A 19,768-nucleotide genomic window follows, 5' to 3' on the forward strand; every position below is an offset into this window, starting at 1 on the left:
TATCATGACCCTTCATTAAAAGATATGTTAATTCAAAAAGTGACATAAATTAATTAATTAAATAATTAATTCCCTTTTTTATTTCATTCTTCCAAATGCCATGAGCTTCATATACCATGGGTTTGAAACCACTATTTCACTTTTTCATTCCTCCTTTTTCAAAAGAACACATTTTTTAATATACTTGGATACTTATATATACTATCAATAATATAATCCCTTTTACATCAATGACAAAAGTTGTTTCAATCATTTCCGCCTTCGTCATTGATGGAAATCCTGCAATGAAACACATAATCCACCGAGACTTTCCTTGAACTTGTGCTTCTCCTTAATCACTTGGTGATAAGATAGATATTACTCCCATTGTTGTCTCAAATTTTTAAATGTCTCTTTGGGAAGAGGTCTTGTGAAATCATCTTCAATCTGGTCTGTGGTGGCAATGTATTTCAACTTGACATTATTTTCTGCTACTTGTTATTTTAAGAAGTGATACTTGATTAGAATGTACTCTCTTTTTGATTGCATAACATGATTTTTTGAAATATTTATTGCGCGTTTGTTGTCACAAAGTGTTGAAATTGGATGATCATATTCTGTCCTAATATCTCTCAGTGTTTGCTTCATCAAAAGAACTTGTGTGCAACATGATGCCAATGATATATAGTTGGCCTCTATTTTGGATAAAAAAATTGAAGATTGTCTCTTGACCAATCCAGACACTAGATTGTCGCTCAGAAAGAATGCTCCTCCACTTGTACTTTTCCTATCATCTAGCACTCCCTACCCAATCTTCATCCATATATGCTACTAGAGTAAAATATTCACCTCTTGAGTACCACAAGCCAAATTCAAGGGTTCCCTTTAGAAATAAATATTCTTTTCACTACTTGTAGTAGAGTTTATTTTGATGCAGCTTGAGACTATGTAACCAATCCTACTAGTTGCATAATGTATGGCCTTGATGTTGTCACATAGTAAGCTTCCAATCATTGACTTGTACAATGTTTTATTTTCTTCTCAAAATTCATCATATTTACGCAATTTACAACCTATTACCATGGGTGTGCTAACCAATGCACACTATTCCTTGATGTACTTAGTTTGTTGAATGAATATTCCCTTGTTGGATTGAGAAATCTCTAAACCAAGAAAAAATATTTTTTCACCAAGCATAGAGATCTCAAATTCCTTTTGCATTTCCATTACTAACTCTTTGCATGTTTTGTTCATACCCTCTCCAAAAATAATATCATCTACATATACCACGATAATAAATTGATTTTCTCCTTCTTTCTTGATGTAGAGATTATTTTGAGTAATCCCTGTTTTGAATCCTTGTTGTTGTAGTAGATATTTGTTGTCTTAAACACTAGGCTCTGAGCGCTGATTTTTCCCATAAAGTTATTTCTTTAATTTGCATACATGATCCTTATTTTTTGATAATAAGAACCCTCCTCATTGTTCAATGTATACTTCTTCCTCTAGATTTCCATTGAGAAAGGACGACTTGACATCTATTTGATAGAATCTGAAGTTCTTGAAATTTGTAAGTGCCAAAAACAATTTAATAGGTTATAGTCTTTCAATGGGGGCAAATATTTCTTTAAAATAAATACCTTTAACTTGAGCATAGTCTTTTCAAACAAAACTTGCTTTATTTCTTATTACTTGGCCATCTTCATTAAACTTGTTTCTAAAAGAAAACCACATTATGTCAATCACATTTTTATATTTTGGTCTTGAAACAATTTCCCATGTCTCACTCTTCTCAATTTAATTTAGCTCTTCTTCCATATAATCAATCTAGTGCTTGTCTTCACTAGCTTCTACAAAATTCTTAGTCTCAATTTTAGATAGAAATGAGAAATGTACATGTTATGATCCACTTTCTAATCTTTGTCTAGTCCGCATGATTGTATCTTAATCACCAATAATTATATTTTCCTTAATGATTCTTATGGATTAATCTTGATGTTATCTTTCCTTGCAACTAGTCGTTTCTGAATGTTTTGTTTTTTGTGATTTCTCATTTTAAGGAATTGCTTCATCCATTTTAACATTTGTACTTTCTACAATTTTTGCAATGCTTTTTTGTAACATCTATAAGCCTTACCTCTTGATGAATAACCAAGAAAGGTATCTTCATCAACTCTAGAGTTAAAATTTCCTAAATCCTCATCATCTCCCTTTATGTAGCACTTTCTCCCGAAAACTTTGAAGTATTTGATTGCTACTAGTCTATCCTTCCATAGTTCATAAGGTGTTTTGTTGTTGTTGAATTTGATTTACCCTTTATTCAAAATGTAGACTATGGTCCTAACCGCTTCTCTCCAAAACATGTTTGATAGCTTTGATCCATCCAACATTGTTCTATCCATCTCTTGTATGTTTATGTTCTTCCTTTCTACCACTCTATTCTATTGTGTAGTTCTTGTAACTAAAATAATGTCTTTTTATTCCACAAAACTCATAAAATTCTTCAAATTCATTTGAGATAAATTCACCTCCTTGATTTCATCTCAAGTACTTGATTTCTAAATCAGTTTCATTTTCAAATAAGAATTTGAAAGCTTTAAACTTCCCAAATGCCTCTAATTTTCGTTGAGGAAGGCAACCCATGTCATCCTTGAGTAATCATCAATGAGCAACATGAAGTAATTTTCACCTTGTAGACTTTGTGTTCTTGAAGGCCCACAAATATTTGTATGAACATCTTCCAGTGGCTTCATTATTGAGTACTCATTTCTCTTAAAGCTTGTCCTTATCTACTTCCCATGCTAACACTACCTGTAAATAGTGTTTGAAGGTTTTGTAATCTTTAGAATGTCTCTCACTTCTTCTTTGGTGTTGATTTTCACTTGAGTATCAAAGTTCATATGGCCCATTCTTATATGTCATAACTAGATTTAATATAGTAGTCCCATATAACATTTTTCTCCCTTTATCTCATTAAGGATATATACACTATTTTATTTTTTATTTGCACATGCAACTAATTTTCCAAACCCTTTGCTGAGAATTCCCTACATAGATAACTCTCACTAGAGCGAGCAGCACTCCTAGGTTACCAGTATGCTTTGTTATTAGCTTAGATAGATTTTCACTTATCTTACCCTCTTTCTTACTTTATCCTAGGAGCATGGAGGGAATGTTTACCACCTAGAAGCCAGGAATACTCACCCCGGCTCACCCCGCTATTCCTACTCTTTAGTTCAATCTTGAGTCAGCGCTCATTATCTCTTTTTTCCAATCATTATCCCGCACCGAATCGCATCACAGGGTTCACCTCCGCTGCCACTTTTGACCCGCTTTCGCCGGTGTCCTTGATCACACATTTTACTTACATGAAAAAAGTTATGATTCAAACCTTCAACATATATGATATGGTTGTTTTAGTCTTTCCATTATTGATACTAAGAGTACATTTTCAAGTTATCCTTGTGGTAGCATTATTTCCAAATATCACACTACCTTCATGAACTTTTTCCAAAGTGAAAAACTTTATCTTGCTACCTGTCATGTGGCTTGAAAATCCATTATCAATGTACCATTGGATTCCTTTGTTTTGGGCATGAAGTGAAGTTTGTACAAGCATAAATTTATCCTTCTTTAGCTCTTCTTACCCCTTTTTTTCCAAAATTTTGTGTATTCTTTCGTAAGGGTGTCTTCTTCCTTTTTTTTCTAGGAGATTCCATAATACCACTTCTACAAAAATGTGTTATGTGACAATGTTGTTGCACTCATAACATACAATATTGTAATCAAATAAGGTGGCAAAAAAATTATAGCTTCTATTTGAAAACCCATTAGTACTTCTATTTTTGTTCTATATGTTATAATTTCTTACATGTGCTCTACAATCTATTGCTTTATGACCAAAGTTATTCTAACAAAATCAATAACCAATAAAGGGGTTTTAGTATCGAGTTGTGAAAACCACCTTGATGGAAAATATCTTATGAATTCTTCAATGCTGTTATTGTGAGAAAGGTTAAGCTTATGTAGAACTTCATTTTATTTATTCATGTTGCCTTCATTTTATATGGAGCTTTTGAGAACATAAACATAGCTTTTATATTTTCATTCATTACTTTCTTTTGTGTCTTTCTATCTAAAAAATCTGAAATTTCTTTAGGATTCTTCTTATTCATACCATAGACAAGATCAATTTTAATGGATGGTGACCTTTGACAACTGATGATTTCATCTAATGTGTTAGTATTATTTTCAAACTTCAAGCCTCTATTCAACTAAGCAGTTGACTTATCTATTTCCTTTCATAAGGAAACAATTTTATCTTCTAGCTTCTTACAATTTTTTTCTTGTTTCCTTCAACTAGACTCTCATAAAATTATTCTATCTTTTTTTCCTTTTGTAGTTGAACCTTTAGGCTAATAATACCCTTTTATCTTTCTTCAAGGATTTATGACATCTATGATCTTGCATCATGACACTCATCTTTGTATTTCTATAGCTACTCCTTTCGTTTCAAATTTGTTTTCTTAAGATTCTTTATTTCACGTAGGGCATAATGAGTTCTTCTTCAAGATCCACCTGTTCATCTCTTTTAGTGCTTTCCAAGAAAACAACATGCCACATCATCGCATATCTTCCTTGGTGCCACATCATAATGACATGTCACCTCACCACATCCCCAACCACATAGATGACACATGGAAACCTCTTGGGCGTACTTTGACTCACCGCATCAACATCTACCACATCACGCTCTTATTAGGCTTCAAAATTATCGAGAGGAAAGCTCGATATCAGAGTTTTAAACTATCAATGCTCTACCTCCTTACACTTGAGACTAAATGGAACAAAATCCTAATATCTAATTTTTTTAACCCATGTCACCTCTAGCCATTTCCTATCACTTCGCCTCCTGTTGTGCAATCTGGTCCATGCCATACCATGTATTTTGACTAAGTTAGTTGCCATGTGGTCGAGACATGGAAATATTATCCCATGTCAGTTTACCACATGGCATGCCTCATGGACATGCCATATCACCATATTTTTCAGACAGAAATTGTATAAAGCTTATTATATATCGAGAGTAAACCCTAACTGCTAGATAATTTCTCTCTTGATACATGACCACCATATGTGTGATTCTTGATTGTTGATATCTATTAATTGTCATCCCCAAAGCTTTTGGTCTATGTTAATTGACATATATGTCATATTCTGTTACTGTAACTAGCACCAAATACCCAATGTCTTGATCCATAACTTGATCGCTCCCAAACTCTTACAATCTCTGTTAATTGTTGGAAAATGTGGGTTCTATTAGTATCAGGGATTCTAGGTAGTGAAATACCTAACCGATAGGGTACAATATCCAAATGTCTTGATAATAATAACTTGATCACTTGAAACTCCCTCCAACTAGCTCCAAATCATGGCTCCCATGTTATCCATTTGACCAGGAGATGAAGCCAATGAATTTGTTCCCCAAATTTACAAACTTGTTCCATACAAATCTAGAAATGCAGTGGTTCAATCCTTGAATTTCCAAAATTCTTCCACGTAACTCTATAAATTTAATGGGTTAATCCTTAAATTCTCAAGGAAATCCCCAAATTTCTATGCTTTTAATAAATCTTCCAAGCATATTCCAAGGTTTGAAACCTTCGATGATTAGTCCCGAAATTTGTTCCAAGGAAAGTAGGTTAGAAAGGTAGGGTCGAAGTCTTAGCGTATGTCTACAGATTAGAAGGGAATTTGACAAGAATATAAGCTACCCAAGATATTATTAAAAATTAAATGAAGACAAAACAAAATTTATTGAGAAAAACGTTAACACAACAACAAAACTCAAACATGCAAACATAACCCCATGTTTACTTTAAGAAAACCTGAACACTGGGAAAATCCCAACTAATGGAATTCCATTAGATTCGTTGGCGAAACCATTGACCAAGTCAGCCAAGTGATCCTTCACCGCTCACATCCCTTGGCTCATTACAATAGAGTCTTCACCTAACCTTTTAAAGGCTTCATTCATGAATCCATGGGCACAAAACCATGGGAAACCAAAAACCCATGGGCACAAAACCACTACTGTTGACCTAATAAACATTGACTTTTTCCTTGAGTCAAGTTTACCTATCAATTCCCCCCTTAAGCCTTAACTTGGAGTTTCCCTTGACCAAATCCAACCAAATCAGCCAAGTGAGTTAGCCTCGTTCACTCTATCCCTTATCCCCCTCAAAGTCTATACCCAAGTTATCGTGCCCCTTATCACCTAGGTCTAACACTAGATTTTACTAGAAATTTCTGATGGTTACACATGCCTTACGAGATCTTACAATAGTATGCCTATTTACATGCAATTTGAAAATTTGACTCCATTATAACAAAAAAAAATTATTGATCCAACATTTATGTTACAATCCTCTCACCTTAACATGCTGCGAGCCTCATACTCTTCTATTTAGAGATAATTTTCATGGCTACATCTGTTAGGTCCCTATACTACTAGTGTAACCCATTATTGTTATTAGTGCAACCCCCTTATTATATCATTGTGCCCATGTAGTCCCATATTGTTATTATTGTGCCCCATAGAATCCCACTATTGTTATTGTTGTGCCCTTACATTATTATTGTTATGTCGGCTCTCATTACATTATGACCCCTTAGACTCCTATATATATAAAAGAGGCCTTCTCATTTGTATCATCCAAGAATTGTTCATCTATGTAATGTAAAGGAGGTTGCCCCCTCAAAGAGGCTAATTTTAAAGTTGTTGATCTATCTTTTCTATCTTTTTCGTAGCTAGTTTCATAAGATTTGGTATCAGAGCTTTGTATTCTAGGGTTTCACTGCTCCAAACAGGTCGTCGTGGAATTTTAACTATAACTTTTTCTCTACGAAGTTTCAGATGCTAAAAACAAAACCCGTTTGAGTAGAAATCGTTCTAAAGCTCATGTCTAGATTTCAGATCTTGTCTCGCTATATTTTTGTAGATATGATCTGAGGAAGTTAGGGTTTTTGTAAGCTCCAAATTCCGTCGCAAACAGGTCATCATGGAATTTTCGCCATAATTATGTTTCTACAAAGGCTTAGACTCTGAACGTAAAACGGATTTGATCTGAAATCTTGATGAAGCTCGAGCGTGAATTTCAAATCTTGTTTCGCTATCGTTTCGTAGATATGGTCCAATACATTTAGTGTTTTTGCAGGCTCCCGAATTACATACCAAAAAGGTGACCTAGGAAAATTCATCATAACTTTCTCTCTGAGCATCGGATTAACATTTCACAATAAGTTTCAGAAAGAGGACGAACTTTTGTTCTCTGTGTATCATTTTCAGGTACGAAGGTTGAAACAATGACATGTGGAATGTCGTACAAGTTAGCTCTACTGAACCAGTCTATAATCAAGTCATCGTAGGAGATTTGGCATTAGTTTTTATTTAAGAATCCAATATTGATCAGGATGGTGGGGTTATAAAGAGGACTCGGAGGGCTACCATAGGAAAACAATTTAGAACTTGAAGATCTGAAATTACAGAGTTACACTCGTTTAAATATCGAGCTCCTAAAAAAAAGAAAAATTATGACTTGAATCGAGAAAATAGAAACACCTAGTAAGCACAATTGGATGGATGATTTGTAGAATGCGATCAAAGCTAAGATAAATAGTTTTATATGTGCCATGGAAGTTAATATCGATGGTATGGAAGCAGATTTGAAGAAAGACATGTAAGGTTTGAAGGAAGGTGGGACAAAGCTGCTACAAGAAAGGCCTCCTAATGATGAAAAGGTAGTAGAGGAAACTCATGATAAGAAAACAAAAATGTTAATCATGATTTCATAGAATCTAACATTGGATTGAAGACCCACCATATTCCAAAAATCGATATGAGGACATTTGATGGCAAGGATCCCATAACATGGATACTATAGATGGAGAAATATTTTGATCTACATGGTGTGAAACTATTACAAAAGGTACGTATTGCATCTTTATATTTAAAACCGAATCAATTTTTATGGTATAAAGGGATTTTTCCTCGTAAACCACTTGTTACTTGGTCAATTTTCACGGAGGAAATGATAGCACATTATGAGGATACAAAGAGCAACACCTTCTTTAACCAATTGATAAATCTCAAACAGAAGGGTCTAATGGCAAAGCACATTGAGGACTTCCAAACATTGAATATAAGGGTAAATGATATTCTAGAGAAGTAGAAGATTGATGTCTTCATATGTACTTTAAAGGATAACATTCAACATGAGGTTCGTCTTTGGGAACTTTATTCATTGGAGAAGGCATTCAGGCTAGAAAGAAAAATTGAAAGCAAAATTATAGCAACAAGAAAGCCTACCACTCACAATTATAAATATGGAAGTGGTGTTGCTCCTAGCCTTCCACAACCTACAAGGTTGACACCACAACAATTGGAAGAAAAAAGAGAAAATGACCTTTGTGACAGTTGTGATGGAAAATACACTATAGGTCATAAGTGTGCTAAGAAGAAATTATTTTACATTGATTGTGAAGAGGAGGAAGAAAAGGATCAAAAAACGTCAAAAGAAGAGGATATACACAAGGAACCAACCCCAGAGAAAGAAGAAATGAATCTGGCCATATCTTGTAATGCAATAGCAGGAATTACCACTCCTCAAAATCTCAAGATAGAAGGACATATCAAGAATAAAAAGGATAACCTCACTTTCACACAGAATTGAATGAAACAACAGGCAGATCAACATCGTAGCGAATGAAGTTTTGATATAAGCCACTGGGTATTTTTATGAATACAACCATACAAACAAATGTCCCTTAAGCAAGCTAAGAAGGATAATAAATTATCACCAAAGTACTATGGTCCTTACAAGGTGCTGCAAAAAATTGTTACTATGGCATACAAATTGGAGCTTCCTGCATCTTCCCGAGTCCCCCCAGTTTTCCATGTTTCATGCTTAAAGAAGGTTGTAGGTGACAAGCTCCCAGTTCAAACAATATTGTTGGAACTTGACAAGGAAGGAAAAATCATAATGGAACCTCAAGCAGTCACGAAAACAAGAACCCGGTAGCTAAGAAATCGATCAATTTCAGAGTATCTCATCAAGTGGAAGAACTTACCTGCTATTTTGATCTACATGGTGTGAAACTATTACAAAAGGTACGTATTGCATCTTTATATTTAAAACCGAATCAATTTTTATGGTATAAAGGGATTTGTTCTCGTAAACCACTTGTTACTTGGCCAATTTTCACGGAGGAAATGATAGCACATTATGAGGATACAAAGAGCAACACCTTATTTAACCAATTGATAAATCTCAAACAGAAGGGTCCAATGGCAAAGCACATTGAGGACTTCCAAACATTGAATATAAGGGTAAATGATATTCTATAGAAGTAGAAGATTGATGTCTTCATATGTACTTTAAAGGATAACATTCAACATGAGGTTCGTCTTTGGGAACTTTATTCATTGGAGAAGGCATTCAGGCTAGAAAGAAAAATTGAAAGCAAAATTATGGCAACAAGAAAGCCTACCACTCACAATTATAAATATGGAAGTGGTGTTGCTCCTAGCCTTCCACAACCTACAAGGTTGACACCACAACAATTGGAAGAAAAAAGAGAAAATGACCTTTGTGACAGTTGTGATGGAAAATACACTATAGGTCATAAGTGTGCTAAGAAGAAATTATTTTACATTGATTGTGAAGAGGAGGAAGAAAAGGATCAAAAAACGTCAAAAGAAGAGGATATACACAAGGAACCAACCCCAGAGAAAGAAGAAATGAATCTGGCCATATCTTGTAATGCAATAGCAAGAATTACCACTCCTCAAAATCTCAAGATAGAAGGACATATCAAGAATAAAAAGGATAACCTCACTTTCACACAGAATTGAATGAAACAACAGGCAGATCAACATCGTAGCGAATGAAGTTTTGATATAAGCCACTGGGTATTTTTATGAATACAACCATACAAACAAATGTCCCTTAAGCAAGCTAAGAAGGATAATAAATTATCACCAAAGTACTATGGTCCTTACAAGGTGCTGCAAAAGATTGTTACTATGGCATACAAATTGGAGCTTCCTGCATCTTCCCGAGTGCCCCCAGTTTTCCATGTTTCATGCTTAAAGAAGGTTGTAGGTGACAAGCTCCCAGTTCAAACAATATTGTTGGAACTTGACAAGGAAGGAAAAATCATAATGGAACCTCAAGCAGTCACGAAAACAAGAACCCGGTAGCTAAGAAATCGATCAATTTCAGAGTATCTCATCAAGTGGAAGAACTTACCTGCTAAAGATTCCACACGGGAGGATGAGAATTTTATATATAAGTATCCATAACTACTCAAGCATTGAAGACAACACTTTTTTAAGGAGAGGGGCATTTTAGGTCCCAATACTACTGGTGTAACCCCTTACTGTTATTAGTGCAACCCCCTTATTATATTGTTGTTCCCATGTAGTCCCCATATTGTTATTATTGTGCCCCATAGCAGCCCACTATTGTTATTGTTGTGCTCTTACATTATTATTGTTATGTCAGCTCTGATTATATTATGACCCCTTAGACTCCTATATATAGAAAGGAGGTCTTGTCATTTGTATCATCCAATAATTGTTCATCTGTGTAATGTAAAAGAGGTTTCCCCCTCGAAGAGGCTCATTTTGAAGTCGTTGATCTATCTTTTCTATATTTTTGTGAGTTGGTTTCATAACAACATCTCACCAATAAAACTGTCATCTCATTGAAATATTTTTCCAAACACTTTGCGAGCATCCTTGACATACATTTCCATGGCTCTCGACCATGCTTTCCTGTGGCATAAAACATGCAAACCCTCGATCTCTATCACATGTTGTATTTTGTAACCGATACAACATTGTTCCATAATATCTTCATTCCACTACAGTTGTTTCATGCAGTGGTCGAATAATAGCATTATTCACGATATCCTATGCTAGGAATTATCAAGCTTCTATAACGTCATTGTGATCTTCACCAATTGTTGTTGGGCATTGGAGCACATGCTCCTAATAAGTGTGAAAAATTGTAATTGCAACATATAATTCCTAACGATATCACTCTCTCCTTGGAGCATAAACTCCACTCCTTAAGGTATAAAATCCTGATAGTGTGATTGGTAGGATCCTTTGCAGCAATCATTCCAATGAGACTCCCATAATAGTTTACCATAGAATATCTAAGAAGGTTCCACGATTCCTTTTCACTATGGCTCTCCTCATGTGACCCTATCCCTAGTTGTGTCTTCACCTGATCCCCTACAGTACTATCGAATAATGAATTGCTCACATTAATTTCACCTACAACCATATTGATGGGCCCATTTATCTCCTTGCCAATAATTTCATTCACTCATGGCCACCAGAGTTGACTCGAGTACTACAATTCAAATGACCCATTCTCCACTCTAGTTGTCTTTATAAATGTCTCAACCACATCGAGTTTTGGTCTACAAGAATTTATCTTTCCTTCATTAGATTGCACTTGCTTCCAACGAATATTTTCATAATTCCCACATTAAGTAATGTGAAGTTCTTCTAGGCAACAATAGATGTTTCGGAAAGTCTTGTACCTGTCGTTGTGATATGAAAATGTTTAAGCTTTGAACTATACCTAACTATTCGTGCACTTTAATCTCCTTTTTTGTTTACACGGCCTCCACATGGCTCCTGTCCTCCATGTTCCATAGTGAGGTAGGTTCCTTCGAATTTCTTCAACTATAACTTTCCACTCTATCCTCTACACAGATCTCTTCAAAAAATGGTTTTCCAAGTATCCTTTATGCATCGATCACACACAGGCACAATTCTTCACATTTTTCATTAGGAAAAAATAACCCTTGGCAATAGAGATGTCCCCCTAAATCCACACTCGGATCTGATACCCTCTTAAAAATTAACCAGAGAGAAAACCAAATTTTCTAAGATAAACATCAACGCAACCACAAAACTCAAACACGCAATCATAACACTATGTTTACACAAGGAAAACCCCAACTCTAGGGAGTGATCCAACTAACATAATTCCATTTTATATCTTGGCCAAAATCCTAGCCAAACGAGCCAAGTGAGCCTTCACTATTGGCATCCCCTATCCCATTACAATAGAGTCTTCACCTAGCCTTTTAAAGGCTTCATCACATAAATCCATGGGAACAAAACCATGGGAAACCAAAAAACCATGGACCCAAAACCACTATTGTTGACCTAGTCAACATTGACTCTTTCCCCAAGTCAAGTTTACCTAATAGATACTTCTTGAAACTATAGATATCTTCACCAACCATGGGGGTACCCATATACTTCATCTCTCAAGCATAAACTGATCAATTCTCAAATGAATTCAAAGAAGTCATTATATATAATTTCCCTCCTATAAAGCCTCCATGCCTTCTCTCTCAATCTAGGCTATCCTTACAACTAATCAACAATCCAATTAGGTGTATATCATGGATTTTTAAACCTCTAGTTGGTGTTGTAAATGGGAAAGCACTTTCACTTACAGGGAACTTCAATCCCTTTAAGAGGCTTCCACCATTCAAGAGTTCCTCTGTGAATTCAAGAGTTCCTTAGTGAACTCTATAGTACTTTCTTTTAGCTATTTTGAGAGAAATACTTCTTTTGAGTCTCCTCTTTGGAATGAAAGCTTCTACTCTTACACCTAATTCCACACCAACAATGACCTTCTAATTACCACAAACATTTAACTCAGATCTTTTTTTATGTAACCATTCCTAACCAAAGTCACTTGTTAAGACTCACAAGGGGCCTTTCATACCAAAAAAAACCATCACAAAGGGCCTTTCATACCAAAGAAAACCATCCTAGTTTTCCATGGGGTTGAGGAGTCATCCTCCCCTATCTTCTTAGTCTTGAGTTCATATAAGATAAGGCCTATAGAAATGATGAACTATTAACCAATACCAAGACTAACATCTAACAATCCTATTCTCTTACAAACACATGATAGGAGCATATAAGGATCCAAAAGCAAGAATATGAAGGCTATATAGCCATTAAAACCAAATTTATAATTTCATTTCATAAACAACATCGCATAGCCCATAATACTCATTCAGAAGACAAAAACATAACTAGTACAAATCATTAACATCCTTTCCTTTTCATTAATATGATTTAGATTAGAGAGATTCATCCCACAAGGTTACTTATCTAATCTTAATTATTCGTTTAAGACCTCTTGTCCCTACGAGCGTGCATAGATTATCTCACAAACCATGTTCGATTTGAACCCTTCGAGAATTTTTTATGGAAATATTTGTAGAATATCAAAGTAGCTTCAAAACTGGTGAAATTGAGAAAACAATACCCTAGGTTGCACCTATTTTTGAAATCAATTGTTAAGTACACAAAATCGAAGGAAGACTCAACTTCATCTGAGCCCACACTAGTGAAACCACTTTTCATTGTCATTGTGGAGAACTAGTAAGGAAGCACTTATCCAAAAATTAAACCAATGAACACTTTTCGTGTCAAGACATCTATAGTTTGAATTGCAACATGGTTGATAAAGTCTCCAAAAATTGCAAATGTTACCAACATTGTTGAACCAATAGAAACACCCTTTCCAATGGTGATAGTAGTGTTTTCAGCTGCATCAAGGGCATCATTCCTTTCATGGATCCTATGACTCATGCCAACCATCTCAATAATTCCACTAGCATTGTCACTTATGGGTCCAACATATACATCAATGGCCAATCACTATTGCAATTTTTTTGAGCATGAACAAAGAAGGTACTGCAATGCCATACATGGAAGCCAAAGTAAAACTCATAAAAATTCTTAGAAATACTAACAAATTGTATCCCAAATCCAACCCGAATATAACTTTAGTTGCCTCTCCCACAATGCCAATGGCCATCACTACTGCATGGATGGTCTTCCAGAATGTTCCTCTCAACCTTGCCAACAACATCAACACGTGCATATGTTGTTTTGGTGTAAATACCATCAACTATAGTGCCATAAAAGAACCTCTCCAACACCATAACAACCCTAGCACGAGGCATCGAGAGTAAGAAAACTAATAAAATTTACAATAAGAAAGTACCTCAACATACGAAACAAACCATAAGCAAAGGTATACGGCACACAAAGTACTGTAAAAAAGCCTTTAGAAGTATGGGTGATAGAATTCGGCGAAGAGCTCACAATCCAAGTAAGCGAGAAAACCCATTTGTTTTAGCTTCTAGAACTTTATTCACGAGTTCTCATCTATAAGGGTCTTCACGAGTTCTCATCTATAAGGGTCTCCATTTAACTCAAGAATACCAATTTCATCCATATTTTGAGAAATATAAGCCGAAAACCCCAATCATGATAGAGAAGAACTACAAGAATTTCATCCATAGGAACCCGCAAAGGGACTACCACGAGCATATTTTGAGAAATATAAGCCGAAAACCCCAATCATGATAGAGAAGAACTACAAGAATTTCATCCATAGGAACCCGCAAAGGGACTTCCACCAGCATATTGAACAAAAAATTGATCAAAACATATATCACGATGGTCCATAACATTAGAAGAATACAACCTTTCATGACCATTATATACCATTTTAAGAACTGCGTGAAAAGAACTATGAAGCTGTGAACTCTTAAATAGTCTATTAAATATCCAACTCCAGTTGCTACAACCCAGATGACATAACCCAGATGACATAACATTGATACTATTGAAGGCATAAAGATCATTGCACTTAATGCCATGGGTAATTGGAAGCTATGGAATTAACTGAAACGAACAGAAAATCTGATTCAAAATGACATCAACTGAAACGAACAGAAAACAATAACAATATACCTCTGGCTGCAGCGATCCAAAGTTCAAACACACATTCGTTTAGAATTCCATCCTCCAGTCCAAAGCGAGGGAGTTGAATGAATGCACGAGAGAAATTTGATGTAAAATGAGGATCTATTAGACTGCATAAATAGACTCAAAGAATCATACAAATGGCATTCGTAGGTAGGATAAAAATGGAAGAAAGAAAAACAGAGTGGAAATCAAAATGCCAGAAAATCTGATTCAAAATGACATTAACTGAAACTAACAGAATAATAATAATTATATACCTCTGCCTGCGGCGATTCGAAGTTCAAACACACATTCGTTTAGAATTCCATCGTCCAGTCCAAAGCGAGGGAGTTGAATGAATGCAGGAGAGAATTTTGATGTAAAATGAGGATCTTTAATCACCTTAAATACATAACAAGGTTTAGGGTTCACGCGGTAAAAAAGAAAACGGGGCTAGGGTAGGAGCATAGTTCCCCAATTTCGTTTCTCGTGTCCAGTGGCAACCCAGTGGAGAACGGTGTAGTCTTTAGTTACATTTTTTAGAGGTTTTTCAGGTTAAATTTTTCTAAAATCCGACAGCAATTTATTGAAATTTCAAGGTTGACAGGTAATTTCTGTACAATCAAAATTTCCCAGGGATTTTTCAGGGTACTGAATCTAAATATACAATTAAAAAATCATTTTAAATAATACAAATCAAAATTTAACCTTAATTTTTTCAACTAAATTCAGTCACCAGAATCTCAAAAAAATCGCACTAAAAACAATTCCGTGAAGAACTTGTGTCGATTGCTCTCAGAATCAAAAATAATTAATCTCGTAGATTAGATTTCCTGAATCCGCAATCCACGTAAGATGAGCAAGTGACACGATGATTTAAAAAAATGTTAAAAAGTATCCACAATCGCATTTGTTTTATTTCTCCCCAGGGTAATAATTGCATTAATAAAATATATTCATTTTTCAATGCAAATGACAACGGCCCCACTCGCCCGCTGGCTGACACTAAATGCACGTCTTAATTGTTGTTGCCCCGGCTGGCTGACGCTAAATGCATGTCTTAATTGTTGTTGCCCCACTCGGCCGCGGTCGCCCCCTACGGACCTCAGGGCACGGACACTCTGATGAATGACACATTCAAAGTTGAACGTACGAAGCTGTCAAGTTGTACATCATATTCTCTACTGCGCGCCGAGGTCGCATAATCCAATTTACATCATATTCTATACTGCGCGCCCAGCTCGCATAATCCAATTTAATTAGTACCATGGTTATCAAATTCCAACCCTCTTCCACATAAAGTTGAACTGATGTTGATAGGCACAGGGAGGGTCAAGATTCTTTTGCTTCTGGTTATCAAAAGTAAAGAAGATGGCGATAAAGTTGTAGGTGAATGGCACATTCAAAATTTAATGTACAAAATTGTCTGGAGATATCGGTTGGAATTTAGATTTCTCTGGATTCAAAATTTTGTCCTTATGATTGATATTTTACTAATTAATTAAATTTTGACTAATAAAAATTTATAAAAAAAGTTATGTTTAAAAATTTCATGTATTTATCATAAAAAAAAAACTAAAATGGTTATATAACACAGATTTTTTTTATTCATAAAAATTAAAAATATATATATATATATTTTTCAATAAAATAATTATGTTTAAAAATTTCATATATTTATCATAAAAAACCAAAATGAATATATAATACACATGATTTATTAAATTTTGAATTTTGGTTTGAAATTGTAGGGAACACTCTATGATAAAATCTTCAAAAGTGGAAATTAAATGTTCTTGACCTATGCATGCCATAGCATTTGTATATATGATATATGACTAAAGAGATCTAAAGCAAACTTTATGAGACATATAAGATAACCAACATAATAAAACTATTGAATGTTATCAATAAGAACTCAAAAGTAGATTAATTAATACAATTTATGTTGTGATTTACATAATTTAATACATACTATTAGATCTAAAAGATAAAATATATATTTTTCATAGTGTATTTTGGCATTGGATCATAGGATATACACTAATATTAACAAGATTGAATGCATAGTATGTGAATCTTTTAAAAAATAAAAGACTAAACTTATAATAAATGGATGCTTTATTACTAGAAGAATCACCAATTCCAAAAATTGGGTTTTCAAGAAAAAGCAACAAATACAACAACAACAAAAATCTTATTTTCTTGGACATTTTTGACACCCACCTCTCATACGAGTTATTGAACACTCAATGAAAAGCCAAAATAATAAAATCTTATTAAGGTTTCGACAATTGCCTCGTGCAATGCAATGTTGCTTCAAAGGTCTCCAAATATATTGGTGGGCAAATTAAAAACTACATTGAATCAACTTTTGACATTCCTTCGTCAAGTTTTTGAGCTCTTTATTAAACATTAATAATATGCTTTTAAGGTTTCTGAAAGTATCACAACAGGTCACATTGGCATAGTAACACAAATCATTATTAAATCTGTACTTTTTTACTATGAAATCTCCTTGATAAATTCCAATATACTCGCTCCAAAAATCTCTCTCTTGTATTTGAACAGGTTTTATTCAAGTCTACAAGTTCGAAGGCCATTTGACTCGTTTTGAAGGGATTTAATGATCCAAGATATTTTGCTTATAGATGTATTAAAGAATTACACGGATAAATTACAGCGTAACCATAGAAATTTAATGTGCACATGAGAGAAGAGGAGAAACACATAAAAGCATGAAAGAAGACAAGAGACTTGATAACGAAGTTCGTCCAATTTGGACTACGTCTCTGGGCCCTGCTCAATCAATGGGGAGGCCTTCATTCATTAAGTGGCATGAGAAAGAAGAGTACAATCAACATTTACAAAAAGGAGTCTTATACCTCCAATCTAGAAAATGGCCAAAAAATAGAATGCTCTGTTGTAGAAACTGGCATCACCATTGAGTTCATGTCGCCGAGATGTGAAAAATCGATATAAAACTTTCCCAATTCTGACACTGGACCAAAACTGACCCACTGGAAAATGTGCTCAGGCAAAGTTCCGCCCCCTGTCACAGCCCTGCTCACGGTTTTGCCTCCTGCAAATCATATGTCTCGAAATACGTGTGCGCTCTCTTCCCCCAGGAGCACTGTGCAAAAGTCTTGATATAATGTTTGGTGGGCGGATCAACCAAGGAAGGTCGTTGGGCGCATTGGCAAACAAGGAAACTCGTTGAGGGGGGTCAAGGGATCAAATCCCGCCCCTCCCTTTTTTAATGCATAACAGTTATAGTTTATTTAAATGGGAGGAGGGTCCGTCGGTATGGTTGCCCGCTCCCCTAAACCTCTATCGTTGCCTCCGTATAAGTTGAGTGTAGTGTGTAATCAGAGGTGGGTCCGCCGATCCCGATGTCCCGCTCCCCCAAATCTTCGACGGTTTGAATGTGAGGTAAAGGGGCAGCGAGGTTGACAGCCCGCGCCCCCACCATATGCGTATATTTTTTTGTTGGTGGACTCCCGGGGTGGCGGGGTCATGGCTGCCCACCCCATTTAATATCATTGTTGTTATGGAGGTTCCAGGGGCAGCAGGGTCATGGTCGCCCACCCCATATTTGTTTATATTTTTTATTTAAAAATAAATAACCACCACCCACTTAGGAATTTTCCAGAACCTTAGGCGATATTAGACAAATTAACAGACCCACAACTTCGCCCATAAAATTGGTCGGATTCCGATGCTGGATTCTTGCCAAATTGCGCCCTTCTTAAGCCTATCACATGGGTAAGTCAACCCCAAACTTTGACTGCCTCTATCTTCTTCATACGGAATAGGATTGGAGTGTCATTCGTGCCATTGGAATCAGGGCGACGATGTCAAGGTAATCGACTTTCTGCCACTTTTAATTTTGAGCCTTTTTCATGCCATTAGTGTCTGGAGATCTACTTGGATCAATTTGATAATTATTCTTTCAATTTTTCTTGCAAACCTAAATGCCTTCTCCAATGAATCAGGTTCCCAAAGGAAAACCTCATGTTGGATGTTATCCTTTAAAGTCCCTTTGAACACTTCAATCATATGCTCCTCTGGAGTATCTTTTACCCTTATATTCAATTTTTAGAAGTCCTCAATGTGCTCCATCATTGAACCCTTTTGTTTGAGATTTATCAATTGGCTAAAAAAAGTGTTGCTTTTTGTATCCTCATAATGCGTTATCATTTCATCCATAAAAATAGCCCAAGTGACAATTTGTTTACGAGAGCAAAGCCATCGATACCATACAAACTGATTTGGTTCCAAATATAAAGTTGCAATGTGTACCTTTTGTGTGTTTTGGAAATTATGGAGATCCAAAAATTGCTCCATCTGTAGTATCCATGTTGCGGGATCCTTGCCATCAAACTTCCTCATATCGATATTTGGAACATGGCGTTTCTTCGATCCAATGTTAGAGTCTATGAAATCATGATTAATATTTATTTTTTTCTCATCATGAGTTTCCTTTACTACCTTTTCGCCATTAGTAAGCATTTCTTGTAGAAATTTTGTCAAATCTTCCATCTTAGCTTTCACGCCTTTCTTTAAGTCATCCATCTTAGCTTCCACGCCATCCATCTTAGCTTCTACGCCTTTCTTTAAACCATCCATCTTAGCTTCCACGCCATACAACTTAGCTTCTACTTCTTTCTTTAAACCATCCATCTTAGCTTCTGTCACTTTTTGTGCGAGTGAAATTTGTTGCACTTGTTCTCGTAATTTTGATATATCATGTTGCATTTCTTCCTCTTCTTCATGAGTCATGCTAGAGATTTCAGGTTGCTTACTAGGTGTTTCCATTTTTTTTCTTTGGGGCATCAATTACTGATAATAATTCTTCACTATGCCCTTTGAATTCCTTCAAACTAATTTTTCAAACCAAACTTATGCAAAAATTTAAAAAAA

At 35.4% G+C, this 19,768-nt stretch overlaps 1 protein-coding gene across 2 annotated transcripts in view; it reads right to left on the reverse strand.

Moving 5' to 3' along the window:
* Nucleotides 1-15,613, reverse strand: part of LOC149227242 (uncharacterized) — a 94,326-nt gene extending 78,713 nt beyond the window's left edge. The window contains exons 1-2 of one of the 2 annotated variants that reach the window (XM_089375464.1): nucleotides 15,124-15,613; nucleotides 14,852-14,973 (exon numbers count right to left, since the gene is read on the reverse strand). The gene's annotated coding sequence lies outside the window, so the exon portion shown is untranslated. The remainder of the gene's footprint in view (nucleotides 1-14,851; nucleotides 14,974-15,123) is intronic. The other variant, XM_089375465.1, reaches the window with a different exon arrangement.
* Between the last annotated feature and the right edge of the window lie 4,155 nt (nucleotides 15,614-19,768).

This window comes from Pinus tabuliformis, chromosome J (assembly GCF_031772625.1).
Source record: "Pinus tabuliformis cultivar Carrire ecotype Pingquan chromosome J, CPIR1, whole genome shotgun sequence".
In the NCBI taxonomy this organism is placed as follows: domain Eukaryota; kingdom Viridiplantae; phylum Streptophyta; class Pinopsida; order Pinales; family Pinaceae; genus Pinus; species Pinus tabuliformis.